This window comes from Hemitrygon akajei, chromosome 8 (assembly GCF_048418815.1).
Source record: "Hemitrygon akajei chromosome 8, sHemAka1.3, whole genome shotgun sequence".
In the NCBI taxonomy this organism is placed as follows: Eukaryota; Metazoa; Chordata; class Chondrichthyes; order Myliobatiformes; family Dasyatidae; genus Hemitrygon; species Hemitrygon akajei.
In genome coordinates this window covers 156,796,596-156,810,995 of record NC_133131.1, presented here as the reverse complement: position 1 = coordinate 156,810,995, position 14,400 = coordinate 156,796,596, and the positions used below count along the sequence as shown (strand labels likewise).

The 14,400-nt window shown below is 39.2% G+C and overlaps 1 protein-coding gene across 3 annotated transcripts in view; it reads left to right on the top strand.

Moving 5' to 3' along the window:
• The window catches only part of rbm33a (RNA binding motif protein 33a), a 184,464-nt gene that overhangs the window by 152,528 nt on the left and 17,536 nt on the right, over positions 1-14,400 (top strand). The window lies entirely within an intron of this gene.

Genomic DNA, 14,400 nt, shown 5'->3' with positions numbered 1-14,400 from the left:
TTTTTCCTATCAACTTCGTCAAATTGCAAGACTTTGCATATTAATGCATATTGTTTTGCCCCTAATCAGCAAATATTTTTGAATTATTATTTTGAAAGTATTATTGCAGCGTATCAGTATAAATAGAAAATACTGCAGATGCTGGAAACTTGAAATAAAAGTCTTTGGCAGTTATGGTAATATCTTTAGAGAGACTTACCATTTCAGTCTCCTGTGAGTTGAATCAGAGCCAAAGAATGTTGTTGAAAACAATGATGTTATGAGATCAAATTATGACAAATTTCAAATAAATGCAAAATATAAACAAAATTCTGAGAACCCTCCGCAGGTCAGGCAGCATCTATGGAAAGAGAATTAGTTAAGAGACATCACAGACCTGAAGCACTAATTGCTACTCTGTATCTGCTTTTCAAATTTACATCATCCGCAATTTAAAAAAAAGTCTTTAAATAATTTCAAATATTGTGAATAATTAAAAATGCCAGTATTATTGCATATTCAGACTAAATTAAGAAACTAGCTAATTCATTTAAAAACAATTGGCAGTATCTCTGAGAGCAGGAATGTTTGACTTTCCAAATGCATTCGTATCATTGGTGGGCTTTGAATTAGTCCTGTTATCCCTGTCATTGTGGGTCAAGTCCTTCAAGTGAAACTTGAGCGAACAAATTAAATGGATTCTCCAGGGATCAATTTCCATCCATTTCTGCCAACCATTTTCAGATGAATTCATGAAAAGCTGAAAAGGTAGAAATTTCAGTTGATTATTTCTTTCTGCAAGATTTTATTTGAACTCGATTTCCCCTCGTGATTGTTCGATACAAATATCATTTCTCTGCAGAGAAAATTTGGGATCTATTTAGTTGAATGTTTAAAAAAAAAAGAAATTGCTGAATCTGTGTGTTACAGACTGACAACTTTGGATATATGAACAGCTTCATTGCTCCTAATATTTTAAGTTGCAAACTGAAAATCTCATGAACCAATTTCTGTTGATTGGATGTGCATAGAAATCTCGAAGCAAGTGTATTAGGGAGCCAGTACAAAGCATAAGTACATTTGTGCCATGCAAATTTTGCAATTCTGATTGAAGTAGCTGTGGGCAATTGTCTTGAAAGTTATATTCTAGAATCAAACTTAGTTTAGAGAGAATTGCAAAGGCAGGAGAAACACTGTTATTCTCTATTTTTGTAATTTATTTTTTTATTGAAGTTCATCATCAAACAAACATTTCCATAAGATGTATTTCAGATACTGTACATATATCATATATTTATATTTGCTACAAATCTCCACATAATATTTATCTGAGGTGTATACTTATAGAAAAGAGAGGAAAGAAAGAACAAGCAAAAGGAGAAAACTATGTACAAGTAGGGAGTGATCTTTTTTTTCACACAACATATTGATTTGTGGGAATAAAATCAGGTCTATGAGGTGTTATGTAGTTAAACCATTTTTCCCAGTATGAATCAAATTGTTCTAACTTATGATTAACAGATGCTGCTATCTTCCCCATTTTGTAAATGTCCAATGTTTAAGGTTGGGCTCTCCTGTGATAACCACATTGGACTTCTGACAATTCAAACAGAATATTGGTCTGTATAGCAGAATCAGATTATTCCTGGCTTAAATATTCCTAGCTTGTATATCAGTGTTACTTGTTATTGTTCTAGTAATGTTTTCACATTACTTTGTATGTGATTTGCTTGTTCTAGTAATGTTTTCACATTACTTTGTATGTGATTTGCTGCCATTAGACCCTTGGTCACTTGGTTTGAGAGGATATAGAACACGAACGCTATTTCTCTTCTTACAGATACAACTTCATCTAGTGCAATTGTCATTCAACTATGGGAGGCATTGATCATGTGGATAGCCAGAGGCTTTTTCTCAGGGCTGAAATGGCTAATAAAAGGGTGCGTGGAAGTAGTTTGGGGGAATGTCAGAGGTAAGATTTTCACACAGAAAGGGTGCCTGGAATGCATTGCCAGCGATGATGGTAGAGGTGGATACAACAGGGTCTTTTAACAGACTCTTAGATAGGTACATGGAGCTTAGAAAAGTAGAAGGCTATGCAGTAGGGAAATTCTAGGTATCTTTTAGAGTGGGTTACATGGTTGGCACAACACTATGGGCCAAAGGGCTTGTAATGTGCTGTAGATTTCTATGTTCATACTTAAGCTTCTTAGTTAGATTGCTTCTGACAAATACACCAATTCTGAATTCAACAGATATTAATTGCAAGAACAGAAAGTCATTCTTGATTGAACCACAAAAACAAATATGACTAAGGGCTTTGTGATTTTGAGTGTTCCATTTAGTGTCATTTCTTTCTGTGTGATTTTAGTGTTTTCATTTATTCCAGATTCAATTATCTTTTTTGTATTAATTTTGCATGCTTAATAAATGTTATTGTCACCATCATTTACACTACACTTGGTGCTGTTAAAGAGTGGCCTTTATTGGCCATACAAGGCTTGTAGTCTGTCTTTTGCCTTCTATTTTGCACTTAAGATTAAACTATGTCACCCTAATCCTTCTAAGTTCAAAGGAGTGCAGTCCCAAGCTATCTAGCCCCTCTCTTGTATGGCAAACTTCTCCTTTGAGCAGTCTCCAAAGCTACTCCCTCCTTTTTTAAGTATTTATTATTTCAAATGTGGCTTTGCAAGCATACTGCAGGAAGTAAAAAAGCTCCCTATCCTTGAAGTCCAATCTCTTCGCAACTAAGGCCAAAATGCAGTTTGCCTTCTGAACTACTTGTTGAACCTGTCAACTTTGTGATTCATTCACCAGAACACCACAATCCCACTGCCCTTTCTCCATTTAGATAATCTGCCTTTTGATTCCTCTTACTGAAGAATATTTTCTGACATTATATGTCGTTAGTCCATTTTCCCTTATTCATTCAATTGTACAACTACAAAGACCATTCAAAATTGAATAGAAACTGAGGGGTGCATCCCTACTGAACTGCAAAGGGAATAGGATAAGTTTAAAGATAAGCACATGGATACTTTATTAACCATGGCATTGTAAATAAAAGCAAAGAGAGTATGAACAAATTGAACAAAAACTTGCTAAGTTACATCTTGATGTTACTGGATATAAACCGTATAACAATTACAGCACGGAAACAGGCCATCTTGGCCCTTCTAGTCGATGCCGAACGCTTACTCTCACCTAGTCCCACTGGCCTGCACTCAGCCCATAACCCTCCATTCCTTTCCTGTCCATATACCTATCCAATTTTACTTTAAATGACAATACCAAACCTACCTCTACCACTTCTACTGGAAGCTCGTTCCACACAGCTACCACTCTCTGAGTAAAGGAATTCCCCCTTGTGTTACCCTTAAACTTTTGCCCCCTAACTCTCAACTCATGTCCTCTTGTTTGAATCTCCCCTACTCTCAATGGAAAAAGCCTATCTACATCAACTCTATCTATCCCCCTCACAATTTTAAATACCTCTATCAACTCCCCCCTCAACCTTCTATGCTCCAATGAATAAAGAACTAACTTGTTCAACCTTTCCCTTTAACTTAGGTGCTGAAATCCAGGTAACATTCTAGTAAATCTTCTCTGTACTCTCTCTATTTTGTTGACATCTGTCCTATAATTCGATGACCAGAACTGTACACAATACTCCAAATTTGGCCTTACCAATGCCTTGTACAATTTTAACATTACATCCCAACTCCTATACTCAATGCTCTGATTTATAAAGGACAGCATACCAAAAGCTTTCTTCACCACCCTATCCACATGAGATTTCTCCTTCAGGGAACTGTGCACCATTATTCCTAGATCACTCTGTTCTGCTGCATTCTTCAATGCCCTACCATTTACCATGTAGATAGATAGATAGATAGATACTATATTCATCCCCATGGGGAAATTCAACTTTTTTCCAATGTCCCATACACTTGTTGTAGCAAAACTAATTACATACAATACTTAAAACTCAGTAAAAAAATATGATATACATCTAAATCACTATCTCAAAAAGCATTAATAATAGCTTTTAAAAAGTTCTGAAGTCCTGGCGGTAGAATTGTAAAGCCTAATGGCATTGGGGAGTATTGACCTCTTCATCCTGTCTGAGGAGCATTGCATCGATAGTAACCTGTCACTGAAACTGCTTCTCTGTCTCTGGATGGTGCTATGTAGAGGATGTTCAGAGTTATCCATAATTGACCGTAGCCTACTCAGCGCCCTTCGCTCAGCTACCGATGTTAAACTCTCCAGTACTTTGCCCACGACAGAGCCCGCCTTCCTTACCAGCTTATTAAGACGTGAGGCGTCCCTCTTCTTAATGCTTCCTCCCCAACACGCCACCACAAAGAAGAGGGCGCTCTCCACAACTGACCTATAGAACATCTTCAGCATCTCACTACAGACATTGAATGACGCCAACCTTCTTAGGAAGTACAGTCGACTCTGTGCCTTCCTGCACAAGGCATCTGTGTTGGCAGTCCAGTCTAGCTTCTCGTCTAACTGTACTCCCAGATACTTGTAGGTCTTAACCTGCTCCACACATTCTCCATTAATGATCACTGGCTCCATATGAGGCTATTTGGATTATTCCTACCAAAATGTAGCACCTCACACTTATCAGCATTAAACTCCATCTGCCATCATTCAGCCCACTCTTCTAACTGGCCTAAATCTCTCTGCAAGCTTTGATAACCTACCTACCTTAGTATCATCTGTATACTTACTAATCCAATTTACCACCCCATCATCCAGATCATTAATGTATATAACAAGCAACATTGGACCCAGTACAGATCCCTGAGGCACACCACTAGTCACCGGCCTCCAACATGACAAACAGTTATCCACCACTACTCTTTGGCATCTCCCATCCAGCCATTGTTGAATCCATTTTACTACTACAATATTTATACCTAACGATTGAACCTTCCTAACTAACCTTCCTTGCGGAACCTTGTCAAAGGCCTTCCTGAAGTCCATATAGACAACATCCACTGCTTTACCCTCGTCAACTTCCCTTGTAACCTCTTCAAAAAATTCACTAAGAAAATGTCACACATGACCTCCCACACACAAATCCATGTTGACTATTCCTAATCAGACCCTGTCTATCCAGATAGTTATATATACCATCTCTAAGAATACTTTCCATGAATTTACCCACCACTGACGTCAAACTGACAGGCCTATAATTGCTAGGTTTACTCTTAGAACCCTTTTTAAACAATGGAACCACATGAGCAATACTCCAATCCTCCAGCACCATCCCTATTTCTAATGACATTTGAAATATTTCTGTCAGAGCCCCTGCTATTTCTACACCAACTTCCCTCAAGGTCCTAGGGGATATCCTGTCAGGACATGGAGATTTATCCACTTTTATATTCCTTAAAAGCGCCAGTACTTCCTCCTCTTTAATTGTCATAATTTCCATAACTTCCCTACTTGTTTCCCTTACCTTACCTTCTCCTTAGTGAATACCGAAGAAAAGAAATTGTTCAAAATCTCCCTCATCTCTTTTGGCTCTACACATAGCTGTCCACTCTGATTCTCTAAGGGACCAATTTTATCCCTCACTATCCTTTTGCTATTAATATAACTGTAGAAACCCTTCGGATTTATTTTCACCTTACTTGACAAAGCAACCTCGTATCTTCTTTTAGCTTTTCTAATTTCTTTCTTAAGATTCTTCTTACATTCTTTATATTCCTCGAGCACCTCATTTACTCCATGCTGCCTATATTTACAGCTATAGTTACAATATCTAGAGCCCTTGGAGTAAGATTTCAAGGATGTTGCCAGTACTGGACAACTTTACCCACGCCAAAAGATAGACAAGACTGGAGTTGGACTTATTTGGTCTCTGTAGCAGTTCTGAAGAATAGAGGAACAAATGAATTAGGCTAAAACTGCAAAAAACATTACATATACCAGAGGTAGACCACTGTACAATTGAAGGATGATGACAGATTATCAAATCATAGTTGCAAGGAGAAGTTGTCTGGACTTTCTAGTCTAGCTTCAGTTGTAGATAAAATATTGGAAAAATATGTTGAAGGACTGGATTAGTCTGTCCTTGGGGAAGTAGGTGTTAACATGTTTTAAGGGTGATCCTGTTTTGTTAATTTGATATTTTTAAATAAGCTATTAAATTTTTTCAGCAACAGAATGATATCTATTGATATTATTGGCAGAGAATAGCATATAGAATTTACTCCTGAACAATCTGAAATGATAGATAGATAGATAGATACTTTATTCATCCCCATGGGGAAATTCAACATTTTTTCCAATGTCCCATACACTTATTGTAGCATTTTTGGAATGATTAATACCATGTACTTAATCATGAACTTGTTATTAAATGCCTTACTCAGTTTAAATATTAACAGATTCCCAGGTCCTGGTGATATATTCCCTAATTCCTATGGAGGGCAAGGGAAGGGATTGCTGAGGCTCTAAAAGTGAGTTTTAAGTCTTTGTTGGCAACAGACAAGGAACCAGTTGAGTGTAGTCATCAAATGTGGTATTTTTATTCAAGAAGAGCAGCAGGGGTATGCAGGTAATTTTAAACTGATGAATCTAACATCAGCTGTTGGGAAATTATTGGGAAAATAATCCAAGTTTCAAGATTAATATACACTGGGAAAAGCAGGGATTAATCAAATTATTTTCAGTAGTTTATGGGCTAAATTTTTACAGTGAGTTCTGTTTTCAGTAGGGGAAAGTTAATTCCACTGCCTGTGCTCTTTCAATAGCTGAGCATCTTCAGATGTTTGTCCCCTCTTACCTTTGTAATGCTTTAATTATTTGCAGAGTTAAGTTTGCAAATCTCAGCTATTTTCGTTCCTGCATCTGTTTCTCCAGGTAGAAATTCTTACTCCTGTATGATTCTTTCTAAACATTTGACACCTCATTACTGGTCTCCATCTAGAAATGTGCTGTTTCTGTTAATCCTAACAAAATCCTTCATAATTCTCACATCTAGCCAGGTGATATGTTACATCACTTAGCTTGTATACCTTACTAGAATAAAAATACTCGGTGTCCACTTTATTAGGTACATCTGTACACCTGCTTTTGATGCAAATCAACCAATCATGTGGCAGCATCTCAATGCATTAAGCTTGCAGATATGGTAAGTGGTTCAGTTGTTGTTCAGACCAAAACATCTGAATGGGGAAGAAATGAGATCTAAATAACTTTGACCGTGGAATGATTGTTGGTGTCAGATGGGGTAGTTTGAGTATCTCAGAAACTGCTGATCTCTTGGGATTTTCATAAACAAAAAAAGATTCAGTGACTGGCAGTCCTGTGGGTGAAGACACCTAGGTAATGAGATGGCTCAGAGGAAAATGGCCAGACTGGTTCAAGCTGACAGGAATGTGACAGTAACTCAATAGCCACGTGTTACAATAGTGATGTGCAGAAGAGCATCTCTGAGCACATAACACGTCAAACCTTGAAGTCAATGGGCTACAGCAACATAAGACCACACCAGGTTTCACTCCTGTACCTAATACAGTGGCCACTGAGTGTGTCTGTAATGAAGAAAAACTGAGTCACTTTTATGAACATTCCTAAGTGCAGCCGAGGTATTAGGGAAAAGCAGAAGCCACTTTGCATGCACTTGTCTGCTCTGGTAGTATTAGTTGAGGAATAAATGTTTGTCAGGATAGCAGAAACCTCCAACTCCTTCAGACATGGCCCAGGTATTTTTGGCAATAAATCAATGGCCTTTAATTGCTTGGTTTCTCCCAGAGTATCACATCAAAACTCCTCAATTTTCAATGTACTTTACCTCAGATGAGAAAGACCTCAATTCCTTTGGCCTCCCCTCAGTGCTGGCTCTCATTCTTTGTTAATCAATAGATTGATTCCTTGTTGGCCTTGATTCTGCTTAAGAGGAACCACTAAAAATCAGCTTCCTTGTTATAACCGTAATCTAACTGATTTAAATATGTGTGAATAGTACCTATTTGCTTTTGTACTGTATTTCCTAATTTATATAATCTGGAATCCAATGATTTTTGTGTGTCCGTCCTAATTTTTAAGATTTATATACATTTCCCAAGGTATTTAACACATTGTTTTTTTTTAAGTGGTAATTTACTCCATTCGGGTACCTGAAATAAACTGCAGTATGTTTCCAACATCAAAATTCCACATCTCTCCTAGCCTATGAATATCACCCTGAGATTGTTTACCTCTTGGTAATGTCCTTTGTATCTAAAATGATCTTTTCTCATATTAGGTGTTGAACTGAGTTCCAACCATTTTATTATGATTAGTGCATTCCAGTTTAATGAAAGAAACTGGAAATTTTCTGACAGCAATTTCCATTTTTAAAAATGAAAATTGTTTAATTGATCTGGAAAAAAGCCAATAAAATAAAAGGCAGTTAAATAGGTTATTTTAAAGCAAAAGGAAGCGTAGACAAGGTTTCAGAAGCTGAAATCAGATAAGGCCCTTGAGGAGGTAGGAAATAACTTAAACAAGAAATTCAGGGGATGGAAAGGGGCCATGAAATGTCCTTAGCAAGTAGGATTAAAGAGAATCCTAGCATATTTTCTCCGCTCAAGGACAAAAGACAATATTTTTCCGTGGAGCTAGAGAAAGTAGGTATTTTGCATCGATGTTCAGCAAGGAGAATACAGTGGATGATGAGATTAAGGTGGGGTATGTTGATATTATAGGCCATTTTGGTATTAAGAAGGAAAAGGGTATCTTGAAAAGCATTAAGGTGGGTAAATCCACAAAGTCTCATGAGATCTATCCCAGGATATTGAAGGAACCAAGGAAGGAGAATGACGGGGTATAGTCTTAGATCTTTTTATCCTCCTTAGCCACAGGTGAGATGTCAGAGAACTGGAGAATAGCCATTGATTACAGGTAGTCCCCGTGTTTAACTTTGTATTCGGCTTAAAATTTTCTTAGTAAGATTTACCCCCCCCCCCCGGTTCCGGTCGGCTGGTGGCGCAGTGAGATCAGCGAGTTCGATCCAGTGACAGACTGTTCGCGTGCTGGGTTGATGTTGATCCAGTGACTCCCGTACCATCTGTGCCGGGTTGATGTTGAGCTCGCAACTTGACCTCGTTAAAAAAAACACTGCCACCTCCAGTTTAAATACCCACGTGGAATATTGTGGAGGATCAAATACCCAAATCCAGCACAGCCACCACTTGTCCTATTTAACCTGTATCAGTGTGGTGGTCCTTAGGACCCAGCGGACCTCGGGAGCTGGCAGAGGTCAGGACCCACCGCTGGCAGTGTTTCTGTTCTGTTGACGGGGTGCGGAGGTCCTTAGGACCGAGCGCAGGTCGGGACCCGCCGCCTACAGTGTTTCAGTTCCATTGATGGGAAGCGATCGCAATTGAGTGGAAATAATAAAGCGTTTGGAAAGAGGTGAAACGCCATCAGTCATTGGAAAAGCGTTAGGCTATAGTTGGTCAACAATCGGAACAATTTTAAAGGATAACGGGTAAAGTGAGAATAATGGAGCATGTGAAATGCCCTGCCCCGATGAAAGCTACAATTGTTACTAAGCAACGCAGTGGTTTAATTATTGGAATACATACGTTTCTTAAGTGTTTTATATGCATAGAAAGGTAAAATATATACTATATACTAAGACAAATGTTTGACGAACTGACGCTAAATAATACCGAATGTACTTGTTCCGACTTACGTACAAATCCGACTTAAAGATGGACTCAGGAACGGAACTCTTACGTAACCTGGGGACTGCCTGTATCTACTTTTTAAGAAGAGCCATAATAGATATTCCACAAAATTATATCAGTGAGCCTTGCATAAGTGGTTAGAAGAGATTCTGAGGGATAGGATTTAGTTGCGTTGGAAAAGCATGGACTTGTTAAAAATGATCAAAATGGCTTTGTTGAGGGGAGGTTATGTCTCGCAAATTCAACTAAGTTTTTGGGAAATGACAAAGATGATTAATGAATGAGTATAAAACATTACAGCACGTTACAGGCCCTTCAGCCCAAAATGTTCTGCCGACTTTTTAACCTATTCTAAGATCAATCTAGCCATTCCCTCCTAATAGCCCTCCATTTTTCTATCATCCATGTGCCTACCTAAAAGTCTCTTAAATGTCCCTAATATATCTGCCTATACCGCTATCCATGGCAACACATTCAGGGCACCCACCATTCTTTGTAAAGAAAAAAACTTGCCCTTAGCACACCTCTATAGTTTCCTTACCTCTGACACACCCCTGTACTTTCCAATCATTTTAAAATTATGCTCTTTCATTTTACTCACAAATGGTAGGCAGTCTATATGGAATTTAGTAAAGCATTTGACAAGGTCTTTTGTGGTAGGCTAGTTCAAATGATTAAATCACATGGGATCCATGATGAATTGGTAATCTATATACTACTAAAACTCTCATGCTCTGTTTGTCTGTTTGTGACCTCCAATTAGTGCAAACTTGCATTACAGCGGCACTTTTTTTGGCTAAATCGACTTAAAATGCACTAACTTACAGAATGCAGGCAAAGTTCAGGGTTATATATTCGTATAAAATTGCTCATTCACAAAAGTCAACAGGCTGGCTTTCACCCGAGAGCTGATCTACCATCATGGAAATCAGGACGCGACATCACGACGCATGCGTACGGCCAGCCTCAGCAGCGACACCAACCGCAGCAAAAGGGCAGGGCAGTTCTATTTCGAGCGGTCACATATCACCATCAGCATGTGCAGGATTGGGACAGATCTAACTGCCACCCATCAATAAGAGATCATTAAATCTTATTGTAATGACATACTTCTTTTTCAATATTTTTATTAGTTTCTGCATAAAGGAATACAGAGTACAAGAAGATATATATTATAAGTCAAAAAAAAGTACCAAATGCATTGTATTAAAAATGCAGTTACAATCACAAAACCCGTATTCATAAAAATTAAATCGTAATATTGAAATATGAAAAACTTGGTATACACAAAAAAATTAAAACCCACTACCAAAGTCAGAGCTGTTAGGAAAAGCAAGAAAAAAGGGCAGGGGGGGGGGGAACCCTTATCATATAATAAAACATTTTTAGCCACCATCTGTACATTTACAACAGATCAAAGGTTTTGAAAATAACTCAAAAATGGTCCCCACAATATATAAATGTCTTCACTAGATTCAAAAACTGAACATCGGATCTTCTCTAAATTTAAGCATGACATAACATCCCATAACCTGTAATGATATGCTTCGAGAAACCCATAAAACCCTTTGCTGCAGTCAAAGGACAGCGCTGACTATATCACGTCCATTTAGGAGAGCGCCAGCCACATCATCGAGAATAATTAGCTTTCTTAGGTATTATTGCTTCGTATCTTCCATCCAGCATTAGGGTAAAAAAAAATATGGTCAGCCTAATTATGCCGCGTGGAAAGAGAAGGGGGGACGCCAAACGTCGTCGGGAAGCAGCAAGGAGAGGGAGAGAACAAGAATCGGATGAGGCCAGGGCCGCAAGACTCTAGGATCAAAGAGTCAGGACAAAAAAGATGAGAGAAGAGGAAGAGGAGGAGAGGCATGCACATCTCCAGAATGACAACAACAGGCACAGGAGGAGGAGAGAGGAACAGACAAAGGAGCTGAGAAATGCATGTCTCCAAGATCAGAGACAAAAAACAAACAGCAGACGAGATGAAGAGACAGCGCATGAAAGAACTGCACGTCTCCAGAATGACAACAAGAGGCACAAGAGAGGCAGATCAACCAGAAATGTTGCCATCAGAAATGTCCTTCGTTAAACGAGGAGGAGCTATATTTGTCTTGCTACGCGTCTTTCTTCTTTAATAATGGTTTTTATTCTTCAATTTCCAAAGTAAAGCAATACCAATAGCATTCAGGAAAAATTTAATGTTCATTATGGTTAGATCAGACTGCACTATCCTTCTCTCAAAGGGTGCCCAAATGGGTCACCCTGTTGTCTAATTTAAATCTGAAATTGTCTTGTTCATAGAAGACAGTCATACCTGTGGGTGTTTGGTAACTGGAAGTCTATGACCAATGGTGTTTTGAATGGTTCAGTACTAAGACGTCTAATTTTAAACAATATGGATGCAAATATAGGTGGTTTGATTAGTTAGTTTCCAGCTAACATGAAAATAATTGGAGATGTGGATTGTGATGAAAGTGGTCAAAAGACACATGTATAGTAAATGGCAAGACCCTTGGGAGCATTAATGTACAGAGGAATCATGAGGTGCAAATCTGTAGCGCCCTGATTATGCCAACTGGTGGATAGGTTGGTAAAGGAGGCGTACAGCATGCTTGTCTTCACTAGTCAAGACATTGAGTCTAAAAGTTGGAAATACATATTACAGCTGTATAAAATTTTGGTTAGGCCACATTTGGAGTATTGTATGCAATCCTGGTCACTATTTTACAAGAAGGATGTACAGGAAGCCTTTGGAGAGGTGCAACAGAGGTTCCCTGGGACGTTGCCTGAGTAAGAGAGTATTAGCTGTAAGGAGCAGTTGGATAAACTCATTGGTTTCTGTGGAGTGTTAGAGGTGTCAAGGCAACCTGAAGGAAATCTACCCTTGCTCCTGCTGATATTAAGGAGGAATTGTCTAGAACCATGTAGAAAGTTATTCCCAGGGTAGAAATGTCAAATAGTAGAAAGCAGAGGTGTAAGGTGAGAATGGTAAGTTTAAAGGAGATTCACAAGGCAGGTTTTTTACACAATGGGAAGTGCAGGGAATGTGATGCCAGGAGAAGTGAAGAAGCAGGATAGCAGCAGTTAAGAAGCATTTGAATTGGCGCATCAATAGGCTGGGGAGAAAAGTGAAGTGATTCACGTGCAGCCAGATGCGATCAGTTTAGACTAGCATCATGGAAGGCACTGATGTGTTGGGCCAAAGAGCATGTTGAGGATTGATAAATTGGTATAAAGTTAGTGAAACTTTGAAATATAAGACAGCTGGCATAAATTTATTAAAAACCAAATTGCATCGGTATGATTTGGGTTCAGCCAAACAGGAAAGTTGTGGTGTTCCAATGAGTGAATGAAAATTGTGGTGAATGCTGCTCCGTGCAAAGTTATCATTATGGTTGTCTCTCGTGGTCCGAGGAAGACTACATTGTGCAAGGTGGCTGTGTTTTTTTTAACGAGGTCGAGTTGCGAGCTCGACGTCAACCCAGCATGGATGGAGAGCATGCTTGGGGCGGCCTGTCAGTGGATCGAACTCGGGAACCTCCGTTCTCGAGCCCGGCACTGACCTCACTGCGCCACCAGACAACCTTTTTTGCACAATGTAACCAGTGCATGAAAGATATTAAAGTGGAAAAGCCTTGCACAGAGACAATTGCACTCTCTCGGCCTCAGAAGTCAGGATCCAGTGGCATGAAGAATCATTATGTCTGGCAACTTGCTTGGCTTCATTGGATGGCTGCGTCTTAAGTGCTCTGCTGCACCCTACGCACTCCACAATGCGCTGCTGCAACACCTTCTCAGCTGTTGAACCCCCGGGGTTTCCTCCGCCTGATCCACCGAAGCAGCCTTCGCATGCTGAGATGAGCAAATTCCTATCTCACCAAGGGTTTCAGACCTGTTGGCTACCCTCACCTGGTTTAGCCAGCCTGTCGAAGTATGAGGAGCCACAGGTGAGAGCTGGGCGTTGGTAGGGAGCAATAGATGATGAACCACTCCAAGAGTGCGACAAGCCACCCATCTAGAGATGCTACCCCTCCCATGCACCCCATGTTATTAGTCATCAGGAAATTACAGACCTTGCACCAATATAAAATTAAAATGGAAGTATATAAGATGTTTCAACTTTAACAAACAGTCAATAAGAAAGGAACAGTCAGAAGAAAGGATAAAGGCCATTACAGTTAAACCAGTCTGAATGCGTACATGAACGTTGGAGCTCATTTCTTGAATAGTCAGGATCCTTCACATTGATTACTTGTGTGCTGAACCCACATTATTTGCATGAAAGATAATAGCCACAGTTCAAACTTGCTTCGAAGACCATTTTGAACAAACTGCCTAACTCAGGAGTATTGGCACTTCCTCCTTTGAACCATTTGCCTGCACGGAGCCATTCTTACAATAGGGTGGCCCCTTCAGGTGGGATCCTCTGAGCATCTTATGATCTTCTCCATACCTCCCAACAAAAGAGCCAAAGCCTTCAGAAATCTGATCCCACATAGCTCTCTCGAATATTCCGTGACATCCTACTGGACAGAATGTCACTGCACAATTCCAAATAAACCCAATTAGCTGACGCAACATTTCTAGGCTGAGCAAACTCTCCTTATCTCAGCCTAAGCAAAAGTACTAATCTGTGAAGCATAACTAACAGAACACACTGCATTTGCAGAAAACTGCTAAACTAAAAATATTTCATAGCAATGCAGTAGAAATA